General features: G+C 43.6%; 1 protein-coding gene across 1 annotated transcript in view; it reads left to right on the top strand.

Moving 5' to 3' along the window:
* Nucleotides 1-15807: 15807 nt before the first annotated feature.
* ano3 (anoctamin 3) overlaps nucleotides 15808-20332 on the top strand; it is a 334095-nt gene continuing 329570 nt past the window's right edge. The window contains exon 1 of the mRNA XM_070898640.1: nucleotides 15808-15823. The gene's annotated coding sequence lies outside the window, so the exon portion shown is untranslated. The remainder of the gene's footprint in view (nucleotides 15824-20332) is intronic.

The following is a 20332-nucleotide window of genomic DNA, read 5'->3' as shown; positions in this document are numbered from 1 at the left end:
CGATTATGGCCTAAATTATCGCCGAGCGCTACTTTTGGCATTTCGCTCACAATTCACCCAAATGATCGCTGGCCCAAAAAGACACTGAAGAAAAGCTGCAATAACTCAGCACTACTCGGCACTACGAAGAGGATCTGTACTAAAAGGTTGCTTCAAGTACTTGTCGGAGAATCAATTTTTGAGTGATTTTAAGGGCATTTTTGACTTGCCAATCATCTAATTACATTTGTACTTGTTGAGAAAAATTAAGGACATTTATAGCAATTTATAGTGATAGGGCCTGTAATTTCTCAGTATTGATCACTAATCACATGAATAGAGATGGGAGAAGGTATATTGAAGAGCATTATGTGCCCAATCAAAGAGGTGGCAGACTGATGTGGAGGAGGAGATGTTACACCCAATGCATTTACAGGGATAAGCGATCATACCTGGACTTGTCCGATAACACGTGCGTTAGAAAGCTGTGCTTCTGAAAGGAGGTCATCAGTAAGATATGCCATCTAACTAAGGGAGATCTGCAGCCTACCAGCACCATCAGGACCTCATTGCCCGTTGAGATAAAGGACATGGCCTTGCCAGCTGGCTGAAGACCCGCCTGTATAATCCCCAGATGGAAGCTGAGAAGCGCTACAACAGAAGCCATATAGCCACACACAATATCGTTGAAAAGATTGGAGATCTGAAACAGCACTCCAGATGCCTGGACCACTCAGGAGGCAACTTACAGTACCACCCTGAGCAGGTCACTGAGTTCATTGTGGTGTGCTGCATGTTGCATAACCTAGCTATCAGGAGAGGACAACAATTCCTTTGAAAAGTTAAAATAAAGTGAGAAAAGTTACAAACAAGTACATTGCTGTAATGTCAGGGTTAATATTAATTATGGATTTTTTTCCCCCTCTGGTCCATAGTACAAGTTGAAGCAGAACTAGGGTATGTCATCCCATGAGGAAGGAAATGGAGCTCACCTCAGTTACCTGATAGATTTTATTTTATAAACCAACAGGGACTAGAATAAAAGAAAGGCTCATTATGTTCTGGATGGGGACCAGGTCCCCTGTTCTCTCTGTCAACCCCCGTTGAAAAGTTCTTTGCCTGAAAAAAAAACACGCATGCACAGAATGTCTGTAGCTATGGACGCCAGCCGTGCATGACTGAATACATCGCTAAGGCCCATTTCACATCGCTAAGGCTATTGCCCAAATTAAAAAGGCGAAACTAGTGGTCTTTAAAATGGCTGATATTCCAGTGATCCTGAAAAATAAAAAAAAGCAGTAAGGCTGGAAATATCACTCATTTTTGGGCGATAGCGATCATACTGGAAAGTCTAGCCCATTATCTTTAGCTTTTTGTCATAACAAATGCCATTATTGGGACAATTGTTAGAAGTAACAAATGTATGGCTACGTCACTTTAATAATAACGATCGACTGTAAACCAATATAGTGGGCATATTGTATTTAATCAGAGTTTAAGACAGAATATAACATATTAGTTGCACAGCAAACAGATGCGACCGTGACAAGTAGCTAGTACCGATCCAATCGGAAAAACGGCTGCCGCATGTGAGCAGCTCTCTGGCTTGTGGCCTCTCTTCCTTTCATCTCGAACCTCCTTCGGTAAGCATGGGATCACTTTCGAAGAGTGTTCGACCAGCCCAACTTCTGTATCATTCTCTCCTCCACCATCCATGGGGACAGCCCTGAGGAGGTTACTTTTATTCTCATTTTAGGGGTCGGCCTTATTATATATGTTATATATGTAAACTTGTATTTACTCTGTACAGTTACCAGAGGGCTCATCCCCTGGAGTCACAAGGGATCCCATAATCCCTTGGGAGCACAGGTATTTAAGGAGGCTTCACAGGTTGGAGAGGCACTCTGGAGACCTGCAATAAAAGACTAAGGTCACACTTGACTTTGAATTCAGTGTTCAATCTGACTCTTTCTCCATACATAACAGGCCTGAAATGGGATATTGACAAAGTCTTTTAACCTATAGAGGTTCCCCTAAAACTCAGTACCCAAAGGGGCTTTGAGTTCTTTGTCTTGATTCTCGAATCAAAGCCCTCCCTGAAGATGTCTCATGTTCTTGTCCATATGTCTTTTCCTGTTTATACTTACTGAAAGTTCTTCCTTTGGAATTTGTCTTATCTCTCTCATCCCTATCCCCTCAACTACAATTAGTACAAGGCTTAGTCCTCTACCCTCTCAATCATGAAGCTAAAGCCAGAGAACTGTCATATTTCAATCGGTCATCACCCGCTTTATGACCTAGCAAACTGCTTTGTGTTTAATTTAACTTCCACAACTTCCTTCCATTCTAAGTCTTCCTATACTCATTAACATTGAATTATTTTCGCAAGCAGTTCTGTTAAACTAACTTAAATTCCTACCTTAGCATTGTAACTTGATTGTTAATAATAATATAGTGCATAGTTGGTTAAATTAAAAATACATCAACAAAGTTGAAGTCTTAACTTGAAAACAACAGATAATGGTTGTCATAGCGCAGAATGTTATAACATCACCAGGGAACCAGAACATTAGCACTTCTAAGCATCTATCTAGTCTGAGGAAATTTGTTATCTTGAATTCAATACAATCATTTAAACACAGTATTATTCGCATCACAGTTTTGTTCGCATAACCACATACATTTTGTACACCCCTGATTTCTAATGCAATGTTTGTTGTGACATCAAACATTTGGTCAAGAAATGTTTGGTCAGTAGCAAGTACAGTTAGGACAATAATTTGAGCATCCTGTGTTATGCATCCTTTTTAATCACAATTATGCAAATTCTTAGCCAAGTGAATGTTATTTTTGAAGAAGTTACACCTCAGAGTATTGTGGGAAACATTAAAGAAAAATTATAAACCCCTGAGATACAAAGCTCTTTTGAAAGTGATCAAAGCATCTGCAATTCTCTTTCTTTTTCAGGAATGAACACAAGTATCAGTGGCATTATCAAAGAACAGCCATTGAAGTCATCCAGAAGAAGTTTGCCCTGTTTGGCTCAGAGCCAGACACTGCCTGTCAATTTGAACAGACATTCTTTGCAGCAATCGTCCAACCAGGAGACATTAACCGCAGGATCATCTTCCACAAATGTATCTAATGAGAAAGGTCAGCTGATTCACAAAATAATCTCCATTGTTAATGATGCTTGTAATTTCAAATTACTGTTTGATATAACGTTACACAATTAAAACAATGGTTTTAAAACTTTATTAGTGCAATGCTATGTGTTTTGGCAATGTTAGCCAATTCAAATAAAGAAAGAACTTTCATTTCTTTAATGTGTTTCCTGTCATCTGGACATTCCAAACTGCTTCACAACCAACAGCAATACTTTTAAGTATAGTAACTGCTCCTTTGTAGGCAATTGTTGCATTCATGTGGATATTAGTTACAATTGTATGATTGTTCTTCTTGATCTTTATAAAACATGAGGGTTGATATTTCAACCCCTTCCCCCAGCCAAGAACATTGGCCCAAGCCACAAGACTTCCTTTCCTGAAGATTCATCAGGGACCTGCAACAAAGGGCACTCACGTTTTCCGGCTCTTCAGGACACCTTGCTGTCTGCATTTTCCAGATCCTCCTCGGCCAAACAGGATTCTTCCCAGTCCTAATGGATACCCACTCAGCAATTGTACGTGAAAATGAGGCAGGCTGTGCAGTTCTGGACCTCATGTTCCACCTGCATCTTCATATCTGCTGTTGGTGCAAAAAATTTGCCTTTGCTCAGGGAAAACCTTGGTAAACCCAACAAAAAAAGGAGCAGAGATCTGGAGTGTAATTTCGTCAGAGCTCCTCCCACTCTGTGAGAAGCAGTGTCCGGGAGATTCATATCCCATTCCAGGAGACTCCCAGGCAATCTGGGAGGGTTGACAACTCTAAAGGGAAGTTATGGTGAGGTGGGGGTGGGGGGGGCCTGTTTTAATGCCCTGGAGATGGCAGAATCTAATTTAGTGGATTTCAGTAAGGTGACAGAAAAGGGAAGGAATAACAAATAGAAAGAAAGAGAAAATGGAATCAATACAAACATTTTCAGAAGATGAACATTACTTGTTATACAACATCTCCCATTCCTATAGTGCCTTTAACATAGTAAAACAAAGGTGCTTCACAGGAGTGTTACCAAACAAAATATGTCAGTGAGCCACATGAGATATTAAGACAGGTGATCAAAAGATTGGTCAAAGAGGTAGGTTTTAAAGAGCATCTCAAACAAGGAGGAAGAGATAGATAGAGAGGCTTAGGGAGGGAATTCCAGAACTTGGAGTCCAAGCAGTTGAGAGCAGTGGTGGAGCGATTAATATTCGAGTGCGCAAGAGGCCAGAATTGGAGGAGCACAGAGATCTCGGAGGATTGTAGGGCTGGAAAAGCTTAGAGATAGAGGGGGGGCGAGGCCATGGAGGGATTTGAAAACAAGGATAAGAATGTTAAAATCGAGGCGTTGCTGGACCAGCAACCTGCAGGCCAGCAAGCAGAGGGCTGACGGGTACACGGGACTTGGCACGAGTTAGGACACAGGCATCAGAGTTTTGGATGAGTTTGACTTTGTGGATGTTGGAAGATTGGATGCCAGCCAGCAGAGCATTGGAATAGTCAAGTCTATAACATAGGATTGAAGACACCATTACTCGTTGTACCATAGATTGTATGTCATTTACTGCCACTTTTCAAGCACTGAATATTTCTGACAGTTTTGTGAAAAGGATGTCATTAAAGGAAGCCCAGTTGGTACAGTTTCAGCAGTGTTTCACGAGTCATAGTTTTACAGCATGAGGATCATGTTTAACATCAGCTCTTCCAGTTCTGATAAAAGGTCATCAACCTGAAACGTTAACTCTGCTTCTCTTTCTACAAATGCTGCATGGCCTGTTGATTATATCCAGCATTTTCTGTTTTGGTTTGATTACTCGCATCCGCAGTATTTTGCTTTTGTAATGTATAGATTACAGTGTACAGATTTCTTTAGCAAGCTTATGCAGCTTTTATTCAAATATATAATCATGCTAATGGATCGCCAGAGAAATAATGCATGATGATAATATCAAGGTTATCTCTAATCAATAGAAATTTGAACACAATCACATCCTCCAAGCCAGAAGCAAAGAATGATTGCTATTAGATAATCAGTTTAAATAGTTACTAATGCTTACAACATTGTTTTCCTCATTGGCACAAAGAATACCTCTGCACATTAAATTTGTTAATTGGTAATTTCCTGCCAGAAATACCCTCCAGCTATATAGAGATGAAATTAGTTGCACATAATTATCCGTTAATTCATTTCCCCTAAGTTTTCAGAAGCTCAGCGGTCCTGTTATACTGTGACACAATCACTGTAACTTTCAACTTCAGCAGGTTGTAAAACGGGCGATGTCAAAATGGCCGCCCACGTTGAAGTCAATCGGAAGGAGAAAGGCGGTGGGGGGGGTTGTGTGCAATAGGTGGCCGAACCTATTATGTATGAATAAGAGTCTGACTGGATACTGTGAGCTCAAAGTAAAAGTGTGACCTTAGTCTTTTATTGCAGGTCTCCAGAATGCCTCTCCAGCCTCTGAGGCCTCCTTAATACCTGTGCTCCCAAGGGATTGTGGGATCCCTTGGGACTCCAGGGGATGAGCCCTCTGGTGACAGTACAAGGTATATACAAGTTTACATATATAACAACACTCCCCCCAAAGTCAACAGTGTAACTATTTACAAGGTGAGTCGATCTGGGGCCCTTCTTTCCCTGGTTGATCGTCTCGGTGCAAATGCTGATATTGGTGAATTGTCTGTTGGGCCCTCGCTGGGCTGCTGTGCAGCTGGCCTTGCTGGGCTGCCTGGTGTGGTGAGTCCTGCTGGGCTGCTGCGGGTGATGGGTTCTGCTTCGTGGCCAACCATGGTGTCAGTTGTCACTGGTGTGTATGTTGGGGGGTCAAAGAAGGTAGGGTCCAAAGTGGGTTGCTCTGGATAATCCGTGAATCTAAGTTTGATTTGGTCCAAGTGTTTCCAATGAATAAGTCCATTTGAAAGTTTGACCCGAAAAACCCTGCTCTCCTCTTTAGCCACAATAGTGCTGGGAAGCCACTTGGGACTTTGTCCATAATTCAATACAAATACAGGATCATTGATTTCAATTTCACGTGACACATTTGCGCTATCATGATATGTATTTTGTTGAAGTCGCCTGCTCTCTACCTATTCATGTAGATTAGGGTGAACGAACGAGAACCTTGTCTTAAGCGCCCTTTTCGTGAGCAATTCAGCAGGTGGAATCCCAGTGAGCGAGTGGGATCTTGTGCGGTAGCTAAGCAGGAGCCAGGATAGGCGAGTCTGCAGTGATCAGTTACCCTCTTCAAGCCCTGCTTGATGGTTTGCACTGCTCTCTTTGCCTGACCATTGGATGCTGGTTTGAATGGGGCAGATGTGACATGTTTGATCCCGTTACGCTTCATGAATTCTTTGAACTCGGCACTGGTAAAACATGGCCCATTGTCGCTCACAAGGACATCAGGTAGTCCGTGCATGGCAAGCATGACCCGCAGGCTTTCAGTGGTGACAGCGGACGTGCTTGCCGACATTATCTCACATTCAATCCATTTGGAGTACGCAACTACAACCACAAGGAGCATTTTACCCAAGAACGGGCCTGCATAGTCGACATGGACCCGAGACCACGGTTTGGAGGCGCCTCCCAGGGTGAATTGCTTAACTGCGAGCATCTGTGCATACAGGACTCTAAGTCCGCATCGATACTGGGCCACCACACGTGGGATCTGGCAATCGCTTTCATCATTACGATGCCTGGGTGGGTACTGTGGCGGTCACTGATGAAGGTGTCTCGGCTCTTCTTGGGGACCACTACCCGATTTCCCCATAGAAGGCAGTCTGCCTGTATAGACATTTCATCTTTGAGCCGCTGGTGCGGCTTTATCTCTTCCTACATTTCCACTGGGACACTGGACCAGCTCCCGTGAAGCGCACAATTTTTTACTCGGGACAGCAAGAGGTCCTGGCATGTCCAGGTTCTAATCTGTCGGGCTGTGATGGGTGTGATTGCTCACTCTCAAATGCTTCCATAACCATGCTTAAATTTGCAGGCTGCGCTATTTCCACCCCTGTGGTGGGCAATGGCAGCCGACAGAGCATCGGCACAGTTTTCTGTGCCTGGCCTGTGGCAGATGGCATAGTTGTATGTGGACAACGTGAGCGCCCATCTCTGGATCCGGGCCGATGCATTAGTATTTATCCCCTTACTCTCAGAAAACAGGGATATTAGTAGCTTACGTTCAGTTTCCAATTCAGATTTTAGCCCAAACCGATATTGATGCATTTTCTTTACCCCATAGACACATGCTAACACTTCTTTTTCAATCATGCTGTAGGCTCTCTCAGCCTTCGACAGACTTCTGGATGCATAAGCAACCGGTTGCAATTTCTCAAAATCATTAGCTTGTTGTAATACACAACCGATGCCATACGATGACGCATCACATGCTAGTACCAAACGCTTACATGGATCATACAACACAAACAATTTGTTTGAGCATAAGAATTTTCTCGCTTTTACAAAGGTATTTTCTCGGCTTTTGCCCCATACCCATTCGTCTCCTTTATGCAGTAAGGCGTGCAATGGTTCTAACAGTGTGCTGAGATCCGGTAAGAAGTTACCAAAGTAGGTCAGGAGCCCTAGGAACGACCGCAGCTCTGTCACGTTCTGTGGCCTCAGTGCATTCTCGATTGCCTCCGTCTTCGAATCGGTTGGCCTGATGCCGTCCGCCGCGATTCTCCTCCCCAGGAACTCCCCTTCAGGCACCAGGAAAACGCATTTCGAGCGTTTTAACCTGAGCCCCACGTGGTTGAGTCGACTAAGAACCTCCTCCAGGTTCTGCAGATGCTCAACTGTGTCCCGACCTGTAACCAAGATGTCGTCTTGGAAGACCACCATGCGCGGGACCGACTTCAGTAAGCTTTCCATGTTTCTCTGGAATATCGCCGCCGCTGATTGAATTCCAAACGGGCATCTGTTAGAAATGAAGAGACCTTTGTGCGTGTTGATGCAGGTGAGGGCCTTCGATAATTCTTCCAGCTCCTGCATCATGTAGGCCGAGGTCAAGTCCAGCTTCGTGAATGTCTTTCCTCCCGCCAGCGTAGCAAAAAGGTCATCGGCCTTTGGTAGTGGGTATTGATCCCTCGGGGAGAAACGATTGATAGAATCTGTGGTGATTACAGAGTAACAAACGGTGCCATTTCCCTTGAGGACTGGAACGATCGGACTGGCCCACTCGTTGAATTCAGTCGGCGAAATGATGCCCTCTCTTTGCAGCCGGTCTAGCTCGATCTCTACCCTTTCTCTCATCATGTACTGTACTGCTCTCGCCTTGTGATGGATGGGTTGCACCCCCGGAATTAGGTGGATCTGCACTTTTTCTCCTTGGAACTTCCCGATGCCTGGTTCGAACAGCGAAGGGAACTTGTTTAAAACCTGGGCACATGAAGTGTTGTCAGTGGACGAGAGCGCTCGGACGTCATCCCAGTTCCAGCGTATCTTTCCCAGCCAGCTCCTGCCGAGCAGCATGGGACCATCGCCCGATACCACCCAGAGTGGTAGCTTGTGCACCGCTCCATCGTAGGAGACCTTTACAGTAGCACTGCCAGTTATGGGAATCCGTTCCTTTGTGTAAGCTCTATTTCCTGCGAATTGGAGTCAAGACTTGCCTTGAGGCTTTGCTGCACCACAATTTTTCGAAAGTCTTTTTGCTCACAATGGACTGGCTCGCGCCCATGTCCAGCTCCATTGACACCGGCAGTCCATTTAGTTCAACCTTCAGCATTATTGGGGGACAATTTGTGGTAAATGTATGCACCACATATACCTCTGCCTCCTTGGTCTAAGGCTCTAGTTCATCGTGATCCGCTGTGGATCTGTCCTCCTCTGCAACATGGTGGTTTGCAGGATTTGCAGCTCGCCTGCACATACATTGGAGGTGTCCCATTGTTCCACAGCCCTTGAAAACGTACCTTTTGAAGCGGCATGAATGGAAATGATGATCACCCCCACAGCGCCAACAAAGTGTTAATGGCCTTGCATTCATCACCCTTGATGGTGGACTCTGAGACATCTGCGAACGTGCAGCTGCAGGCATGTGGGGCCTGCCCTGTACCTTGCGATTTGAAACATCACTTTGTTCACAGTACTTGTAACAGCACTCGTGTGCTGGTATATTTGCTTAGTATTGTCACTGGTGGCAATGAACGCCTGGGCTATCGCTATGGCCTTACTCAAGGTTGGAGTCTCCACAGTCAAAAGTTTGCGAAGTATCATTTCATGGCCAATGCCAAGTACGAAAAAGTCTCTGAGCATGTGCTCCAAATGTCCTTCAAATTCACAATGTCCTGCAAGGCGTCTTAACTCAGCGACATAACTCGCCACTTCCTGGCCTTCAGATCTTTTGTAGGTGTGGAACCGGTACCTCGCCATCAGAACGCTTTCCTTCGGGTTCAGATGCTCCCAGACCAGTGTGCACAAATCATCGTATGATTTCTCCGTGGGTTTCGCTGGAGCAAGCAGATTTTTCATGAGGCCATACATTGGTGCCCCACAGACGGGGAGGAGAATCGCCTTTCGTTTGGCAGCGTTCGCTTTTCCTTCCAGCTCATTGGTCACGAAGTATTGGTCGAGTCGCTCCACGAAGGTTTCCCAATCATCTCCCTCCAAGAATTTCTCCAGGATGCCCACTGTTCGTCATCTGTATCTCGTCGCCAGATGTTATGTATGAATAAGAGTCTGACTGGATACAGTGAGCTCAAAGTAAAGTGTGAACTTAGTCTTTTTTTGCAGGTCTCCAGAGTGCCTCTCCAGTCTGTGAGGCCTCCTTAAGTACCTGTGCTCCCAAGGGATTGTGGGATCCCTTGGGACTCCAGGGGATGAGCCCTCTGGTGGCAGTACAAGGTATATACAAGTTTACATATATAACAGATCCAATATCGCACATTTTACACCCTAGCAGAAGTTGAAAGTTCCATCCAATGTATATGCTTATTCTGGAGTGCCAAAGAACCAGGCTCCATTTGCCAAGACAGATACTTAAAATTAAAGTTGTTCACCGCTACTAATGAATGAATGTAACCAAACAATGAAGACATTCTAACAAACAGCATTAAACTTTAGAGATCTTCCCTTCTACTGTTTATCTGCATGATTTTGATTTATTTTTGGTGGAGGATTGCTAAGGTAAAGAATGTTAATGGTACATTTTAAATAATCAATTTTTCGAACAATGGGGTAGATTTTAATGTGCTGCCGGGACAGCAAGCCCATAGTGCGGATGCACCACCATTATAGAAGCCGTCTGATTCTCCTGTTGATTGAAAAGAAAAACAGGCGGTTTCTGCAGTGAGCAGCTGATCGGCAATGCCAGTGGGTTGAATACCTACCGTTGTAATAAGATCAAGTAGTGACACCAATATAACTGTGATTACTCATTTATTAAACTTAACCAAGTATCAACACAGATAGAGGTGTAATTTTAACATCGGAGTGTGGGTGGCGGGGAGCGGGGGGGGAAGTAAAATGGCCAAAAATGAGAAGTGTGTCAGAAAGCAGGCTCCACTGCAGTGACGTAATAGGATATACTGCACAGAAACAGGCCTTTCTGTCCAACCAGTCCATGCCAACTCCAGCCTCCTCCCGTCTTCCTCATCTAAATCTATCCGCATAATCCTCTATTCCTTTCTCCCTCATATGCTTGTCTAGCCACATCTTAATGCATCTATACTATTCTCTCCAACCACTCCCTGTGGCAACGAGTTCTACATCCTCACCACTCTTTGGGTAAAAATGTTTCTTCTGAATTTCCTATTGGATTGGATTTCTTGGTGACTATCTTATATTGATGGCCTCTAGTTATGCTTTTCCCCACAAGTGGAAACATTCTCTCTGCATAGAAACATAGAAACATAGAAAATAGGTGCAGGAGTAGGCCATTCGGCCCTTCGAGCCTGCACCACCATTCAATGAGATCATGGCTGATCATTCCTTCATTACTCCTTTTCTGCTTTCCCTCCATACCCCTTGATCCCTTTAGCCGTAAGGGCCATATCTAACTCCCTCTTGAATATATCCAATGAACTGGCATCAACAACTCCCTGCGGCAGGGAATTCCACAGGTTAACAACTCTCTGAGTGAAGAAGTTTCTCCTCATCTCAGTCCTAAATGGCCTGCCCCTTATCCTCAGACTGTGTCCCCTGGTTCTGGACCTCCCCAACGTCGGGAATATTCTTCCCGCATCTAACTGTCCAGTCCCTCTATCAAAGCCTTTCATAATTTTAAAGACTTCTATTAGGTCAGCCCTCAGCCTTTTTTCAAGAGAAAAGAGACCCAGCCAGTTCATCCTTTCCTGATATGTATACCCTCACATTTCTGGTATAATATTTGTACATCTTCTCTGCATCCTCTCCAGTGCCTCTATATCCTTTTTATAATATGGTGACCAGAACTGTACAGGTTTAGCATAACTGCCCTACTTTTCAATTCTATCCCTCTAAAATATGCCCTAGTGCTTGTTTCTTGTTTTGCTTCTTTTTATGGCCTTGCTAACCTGTCTCGCAACTTTTAGTATTGACAATTTGGTGTCATACGCAAATTTAGAAATTATGTTTGTGATTCCAATGTCTAAATCGTTAATATAAATTGTGAACAACAGTTGTCCCAGCACTGATCCTTGTGGAACACCACTGCCCACCTTCTGCCACTGGGAATAGCTACCCTTTACCTCTATTCTCTGCTTTCTGTCTTGAAGTCAGTTAGCTATCCATTCTACTACTTGTCCCCTGACTCCGCAATCTCTGACCTTGTTCTGACTTCTGGCCTTTGCTGAGGCGGGACAAGGGCAGGCAGCCAATCTGCTCACAGGAGGCGGGTTGGCAGATTTGGTCCTCTGGCTTGATGCTAATGGTAGAGTGCGGGATATGCCAGGCCATGAGGTTACAGATTGTGGTGGAATACATTTCTGCTGTTGATGGCCCACAGCACCTCATGGATGCCAGTTTTGAGCTGCTCGATCAGTACTGAATCTATCCCATTTAGCACGATGGTAGTGCCACACAACATGATGGAGGGTGTCTTCAGTGTGATGATGGGACTTCGTCTCCACAATGACTGTGCTGTAGTCACTGGCCAGATGCATCTGTGACAGGTAGATTGGTGAGGACGAGGTCAAGAAGATTTTCCTCGTGTCGGTTCTCTCACCACCTGCCGCTGGCTCAGTCTGGCAGCTATGTCCTTCAGGACTTGGCCAGCTCGGTCAGTAGTGGTGCTATTGAGCCACTCATAGTGATGGACATTGAAATCCCTCACCCAGAATACATTCTGTGCCCTACTACTCTCAGTGCTTCTTCCAAGTGGTGTTCAACATGGAGGAATAATGATTCATCAGTTGAGGGAGGGCGGTAGGTGGTAAACAGCAGGAGGATTCCTTGCCCATGCTTGACCTGAAGCCATGAGACTTCATGAGGTCCGGAGTCAATGTTGAGCACTCCCAAGGCCACTCTCTCCAGACTGTATACCACTGTAGTGCCACCCCTGGTGGGTCAGGACATACCCGGGGATGGTGATCGAGGATTCTGGGACATTGGCGGAAAGGTTTGAGTCTGTGAGTATGACTATGTCAGGCTATTGCTTGACTAGTCTGTGGGAAAGCTCTCCCAATTTTGGCATAAGTCTCCAGATGTTCATGAGGAGGACTTTTCAGGGTTGACTGGGCTGGGTATGCCATTGTCGTGTCCATAGCCGGTGCGGATGTCGATGCCGGGTGGTCCGTCCAGTTTTATTCTTCTTATTGCTTTTCGTAGCGATTTTTTACAACTGAGTGGCTTGCTAGGCCATTTCAGAGGGCATTGGTGTGGGTCTGGAGGCAAGGACAGCAGATTTCCTTCCCTGAAGCACATTAGTGAACCAGATGGGTCTAACGGGTTCAAACTATAATAGCTGCACAAATATTCCTATCACCTCAACAACTTGAGTTCTACCCTCCTCCCAGCATTTACTGCTCATTTTTTGCAGGTTATCAGCCTACTACTTTAGACTTCATTCCAGGTTCATTTTATTCTCAATAATGCTATACAATTATACTGAGAATATTTTTTAAATTTAAATGTGCAATATCAATCTCTCAACTTCCTAAGTGAATACTTAACCCATTTGAATTTATATTGAATAAAGTGATCTTCTTCAATGTGTGATATATAAAGAGACTGTGAAACCATGAAGATAAAATAAATGTATTGCACAATTAATTGAATATACTCCCATATAAATCAATGTAGACATTTTAGATTAAAAATATACGTTTATCAGGAGAAATGTTGAACCTGTCTATATTATGTAGATGACTCTTTTGTTGACTTATACTTAAATTGATTGATCATTTTACATCAAATTATATGTAGGTGTAAATAATTTAATGCGCAATGACCAGCTTACACTGTAATTTAATAAAACGCATAATGTGCAGGAATTGTTCCTGATGTTATACATAAGACCTGGATTTATGCAGTACCTGTGGAATTGTCCAGGGGTTGTTAATCTTACCAACCACTCATGAGCTGCTTCCCAGATAGAAGCCATCCTCCACATGCAGGTTTTTCATTTTTAACCCCTTTGCTTTACTATAGTTGATTAGAGAATTTCCAGATGCTTTTCATCTTTATAGAATCAAATAAATTTACAGCACAGAAGGAGACCATTCGGCTCGTTGTGCCTGTGCTGGTTCTTTGAAAGTGCAGTCATTCTTAGTCTCAAACAGCTGCTTTTTGTCCATGAACCTGTAAATTCCTCATTCTCAAGTACTTGTCCAACTCTCTTTCAAAGATTATTGATGGAATCAGCTTCCTTCACCCTTTTAAGTAGAGCATTCAGATCCCATCACTCTGAGTGAAAACAATTCTCCTCATCTCTCCGCTAGATGTTTTGCCAATGATTTAAAATCTATGACCTCTGTTTATTGGTCCACTTGTCAGACAGAGCAGCCTTTATCTATTCTAACGAAAACCCTCATCATCTTGAAAACCCCTAATTAGGTCACCTCTTAACCTTCTCTGTTCCAAGGAGAACAGTCCTAACTTTTCCAACCCCTCCTCATAACTGAAGGACCTCATCTCTTCAGTATTTTTTGAAATTGTTTGTTAATACAGTTATGATTAAAAAAAAATGTTTTGCTGACAGTTTTTTGTGTCTTCTCTTTGCAGATATTGTTCCAGAATCTGGGTCAGATGAGAACGTTCTGGGATATAATTCCTGTCAACAGTGCCATTCCAAACTTTCGCCACAAGAGTCTCGTGATGAATGTGTTGTTTGCCTAGGTAGTCACTACTGTTTTGATGCTAAATCAGTTACTTATGCTACTTGTAACAACAATTGTTGAGACACTTATCTAAAGTGTCTCTGAGAAAGCTATTCAACTGCTAATCTTGCTGTTTCCTTTCCATATTTAAGAATTATCGCAAGCGAGGCAAAATTTGATACTAGTTTAGGGGGAAACTATAAAATGTAGTGTGCCGGTAATTAATGTTTATGCCCCTACTGTTGTTAATCTGCATTAACAACTCAGATTCAGAATGGAAACTAATGAAGTTTGCAGGTGATTTTAATCTGGAAAGTGGACAGTTAAATCTAAACGAGCAACCAGGGACCAACAAAGAGAGTTCGATAATATCTGCTATTGGACAGATCCATGGCAGCTGAAATTCAAGATAGACAAATGCACGGTATTATACATTGGAAGGAAAAATGAATGTCAAGACCACAGATAGAGCAGAAACAGCTAAAGGTGAGATAGAAAGAATCCATGGTTGATAGTAGATTCAGTGCTTAATGTCAAATCTCTTTGGAACAATAAATTGAATGGAATGTCAAATTATACTTCTAGATAAGTTCAGTCCAACTTGAAAGTGTCAAGCTAAAAGTATGCAGTACTCTGGTCAGCGCTTATCTTGAGTAGCATATTCAGTTTTGGTCACCAAGGCCGGGATCTTTCTCTGAGCTGCTTCCGCTACTTTGCCGTAACATAAGGGAAATATTCGAGCCGTGGAGGCAGTTTCAGAGAAGAGCCATGTAGCGAGCTGCCAATGAGGAGCACGAGTAGCGCTGGCAGCCGCCTATTCAATGTTAATCAGCACGGGGACCAGTTTCACTTCTTAACGGCGCCTATGAGTTCAGGCGGGGACTGTGTGTGCGCAGTGCTGATTCAGTGCAAGAAATCGGGCATGCACCAAATTCTAACCCATTCTGCTTTTCAAAAATTTTAACTGTGTGCTAATTTAAAATTATAAATCTCTGGGATGATTTTTGGTAGTGCAATCATTTATTCGGACCGTGTTACAACAGAGCAACAAATATTTATTTGTATCTTCTAAGCTGACTACAGTGAGTTTAATCAGTTACATTACTACCAACAATTACATTACATATTCATGATGAATTGTACTAATATAGATCTCAAAATAATCATTTGATTCTAATTTAATGCAAGAAAGATTTCTGTATTCCGTTTCCAGTCCTCGCTGCAGTGTGTATAGTGATCTCCAGAAAGTTGAGCTCAGTTTATGCGGTTCGAGTTAAATTTTAAAAAGTGTGAATTTATTGAGAAATATCATTTAAGTAAGCGCTACTACCTCTGTTCTTTTCCAGATAAAGTTAAGGAGTGGAGCACGACAGACTCTGAGCAAAGAACATATGATTCTCGGACCGATCATGCCTTTCTTCTCCAGAACACATTAAATCGCCAGTCGTCTGAAGCTCATGAGGAAGAACGAGTGGTATTATTTTCAGCAACATATTTTATACTATGTATTTTCGGGCAACTTGTTGAGAGCTCAAATGCAACATTCCTGCTCCTTTGTCTGCAATTACTCTGTCTGCTGACAGTACAACGAGCTTAGAACAAGAGAAGAATATCGGGGTAGATATTGGTCTTTACAGCCTGGATAGTAATCTGTGGAGCGGATTGCCAGCCCTTTATAGAACCCGCCTGATTCTCATTCTATTGATTTCAATGTAGAAGCATTTCTCGCTCACAGCCTTTCTGCTATCTTCTTCTTTGCAGCCTTTCTACTGCTCTTCCTTTCACAATCTTTCTGCTGCTCTACTGACTGACCTTGTGTATCTGTGTCGATTCGTACAAAGCTGCCCTTCAAAGACTAGCAGAGATGAAAGAAGTTTTGACAATGCTAAGGTGCTAGATGTCTCTTGAATGACCAGACATTGCTAATGAATGGGCCATTGCTTGAGAACTGTACAAAAGCACTAAAGCCAAACCTGCAATTTAAATAATCTCTTGTCTGCTTTTGGATGGGGAATGTATTCTATTACAGGCAAAATAAATGCTTTTTTTTGTGGCAAAATGGATGCAGAATCCCAAACTATAACATTGGCATTAGATCTTTTGCAACTCTGCCCTATAACCATGGGGGATGGGGGGAGGGGGACATTACCTGGACATGCCTGGAATGAGCATGGATGATGGCATTAACTTTCTGGACCAGTTCTCTTCAATGCAGCTGTAGCCTGTCCCTGAAGTTGTAGAAGTGGCAAAACCTACAGTGGGACCATCTCAGGCCCCAGATACCAGTGGGTAAGAGACTCTTATGGATATACAACCACCAACACCTTCATGTGCTCCTACCTCTGGGTATCACCTAAATGAAGCAGAAGATTAGGTTTCAAAGAACAACATCACGCACTGTCACCAAGGGGAAGCACCATAGAAACAAAGGAGGGAATTTTCTTGGGGTTCGGCGGGCACGATCAGTGACGAGTTGGGTGGGATTTTTTTAACCTTGCTGTGTAGCACCAGCTTTCTGGTCATTTTTATGAGCAATACTTTAAATCCTTAAATCCAAAATCCCAAGAAAGAACTGTACTGTTTGGCAAGCTTGTGGGAGTGGCTTAGGGAATAGGCAGGTACATTCATATGCAAATGAGCATTTCACACTGATAGGCTGGATGGAAGGGAATCCAGGCCGATTAATGTCATCACCATCTAAAGTGATTACTGGGAACAATACTCCGAGAGGTAACTCAGAGACACTATGCTTTTGCATTATTAAAGCACAGTCCCTACCAAAACTGGTGCAAGGCAGGAAATGGCCGAGCCATTGTCTTCCAGGAGATAAGCCAGTTAAGCAAGCTCGGTTTGAGATCGAAGCCCATTACCTGCTAATGGAGGCCATCAACTCAGGAAATGACAGACATCCAGTAATCAGCACCCATTGTCTCTCCAGATGCAAGGCCTGGGAGCGGGAAAACGAAATATCATTTTTCACAAAGATTTCAACGGCTACAAGCCACTCCAGGCCACAGGGGCGGGTCCCGACAGATCAACTGAGTCAATCCATTGGTCAGTATTGGCAGGAAGAAAGGTGATGGGTTTTTGAGGATATAAGGAGCCATTTTGCAACAAGCTCAGGAAACAGCTCAAGTTCGAAGCTCTCTTCATTCTCAACGAAACATCGTCAGAAGCTGAGTGCTGCTTTTCAACCCTCACCAACAGACCTTGACTCAAACTGGAACTTGGATACTGCGTTGGCGGTAGGGAACCAGAAGCGAGACATACTGGAAGAAGCTGCAAGCAAGGCAATGGGCAATCAGGGTGAGCATATTGCCTCCGCCAGACCACGTAGCTGTGTGAGGGGGTAGTTGTAAGGCCCAACCAAACCCAAGGGGTTTAGTGCTGGGAGAGGTCCTGTGTTAATTTATTTCATGGGAGGGTTATTTTATTAAGCCGTGGTAACTTAGCATGTGCTGGCTTATTGGATAAGCCAGGGTTGTACTGTTTTGCAGTTTGAGTGGTGCCGTTAATCTTATTAAACACAATACGGCTGAGCCCGATAAACATGTGCCCAAGGCTGATCTGTCCATATAATTCCTATGGTCCAGAACTTGTAGTAGGAGGTGTGTTTTTGGCCTTTCCCAAATGTGTCGGGTCTATCAACGCTGAGCAGACCCGATATGCAGTGGCGGGGGAGGCAATTCAAATCATTATGACCATGTTAACAGACCACTAAAGTATTTTGAGCTCACCATTATATTTTACCAGGTCACCCACAGGGTCCACGCTACTTGGGGATCATGTCAGGTAAGCAGGGCGGGAGTTGAATGGCCATAGAATCATCACATTACTTGACAGCTGCAAATATGCTATAAAAGCTCCCATCTCACAGCTGTTCACATTCCAAGCTCAGTAGCTGTTGCTTACTGGATTTGGAAGACAGATTGAGCTTTATTTCAGTTGCAATCTCTCTATCCAGTGCCACCTCATTGGAACAACCTCTCACTATTGACAGATCACTTCTGTCATCTCAAGTTCACCTGCCATCTGTTACATCAGCATCGATGCCCTTGAAACTATTTCACCTTGGTCTTCAGAATCCCACCATAATCAGCCCCAACTCCAACACCAGCAGCACCAACAACAACACCAACCTTCTTCGCAATCACCTGATGCTGCACAGGACACAGGGCATCAGCACTCGACCGCATTGCTGCCCAGGACACCAGGGATGGCCTCACCATGGCTACCTTTACTTCACTTGATGCTGTACACCCTGGCTGCCACATGATGTGCCAGGTTGGCACCACTCCATACCAACACCATAAAGTATTCCTACAATGCCCAAGCTATTCCTTTCACACTCATCACCATTGCTAGGGTACTCTTATATCTCACCATTCACTGCAACTCACTAAGCAACTTCAAAAGCTGCACACAGATCTGTCCAAGAACACAAAGTGTTGAAAATAAATGTTTCATGTTTGACAGTACATCAACAGTAATTTTACATAAACATGAGCGAACACCCAAATGACTACCCTTGTTGTTAGTTGGTATGATTGGACGAGGATGAGGGTGAATGTGAGGGGTGGCTAGTGAGATGGGGAAGTGATAATGTAGAGAGTGATGGGTGGAGGTGCAAGGTAAGTTGGTGTGAGTAAGGATGTGCCGGAGTAGCGTAAGGAGGGCAGAGTGATGGGTATGTGATGAGTGGCACAGCAGAATGAGTTTTTTTTTATTCGTTCACGGGATGTGGGCATCGATGGCAAGGCCAGTATTTATTGCCCATCCTTAATTGCCCTTGAGACGATGGTGGTGAGCCACCTCTTGAACAACTGCAGTCCATGTGGTGATGGTACTCCCATAGTGCTGATCGGAAGGGAGTGCCAGGATTTTGACCCAGCAACAATGAAGGAATGGTGATATGCTTCCAAATCAGGATGGCGTGTAACTTGGCAACATGGATGTGGTGTTCCCATGTGCTTGCTGCCCTTGTCCTTCTAGGTGGTAGAGGTCGCAGATTTGGGAGGTGCTGCCGAAGAAGCCTTGGCGAGTTGCTGCAGTGCATTTTGCAGATGGTACACACTGCAGCCACGGTTCGCCAGTGATGGAGGGAGTGGATGTTTAAGGTGGTGAATGGGGTGCCAATCAAGCGGGCTGCTTTTGTGATATATTCCTTATGACATCACAAACACACAGACTGAAAGATGGCAACATTAACACAGGAACTTGTCAGGTGACCTGTCACCTGTTACCTTTACTGTGAGAACAGCAATGACTGCATTACCACAGTAGTCCACTTGGTGTTGCAGTAGTCCACCAGGTGGAATTATATTACACTTCTCCCTCCTTAATGAAGAAGTAATTATAACAAACAATCATCATACATAACTTGCATGGTAAAATATAACAAAAGATATGGACTTATTTTGCCATATTTACAAATCAAACTTAACTACAGATTTTCTGTTTCGAAGAGGATAACTTCGGTCTCGAACAAAACTTTCCAAACATGGTGTCGAACTTAGATTCATTCTAGGCTGAGCCTGATGAAAGTTTTTCTCCAAGGAATGCCCTTGATTTACATTTGAACTCTACAACTTCAGACTGTTTGTATGCCTGACTCGGACTCAGATTTAAATTCTGACTTTCTCTTGGACTTGTTTCTAGTACATTTGATGTAGGATATGCTGTTGCAACTGTACTTGTAATAAGTCTATTTGATGAGTCAACAATTATTGAATCATTAAAACTTTGAACTTCCACATCTGTAGGTAAAATATGATCAATGTGAACAAACCTAACCTGTCCATGATCAAACATGAGGACCACATATCTTCACCACTCTTCCTGGTAACCACTTTAACCATTTATGGTGATAGTTCTTCACACACTCCTGATTTAATTTCACACTTCTCTCTCTTACTCTACCTCTATCATGATTCTCTTTAGATACATCATAGTGAACAAACATGGTGCTCTCTACCAATTGACT

This window comes from Pristiophorus japonicus, chromosome 14 (genome assembly GCF_044704955.1).
Source record: "Pristiophorus japonicus isolate sPriJap1 chromosome 14, sPriJap1.hap1, whole genome shotgun sequence".
NCBI classification, from domain to species: Eukaryota; Metazoa; Chordata; class Chondrichthyes; family Pristiophoridae; genus Pristiophorus; species Pristiophorus japonicus.
The sequence above is the reverse complement of the archived record's forward strand: the minus strand, read 5'-3'. Positions and strand labels throughout refer to the sequence as shown.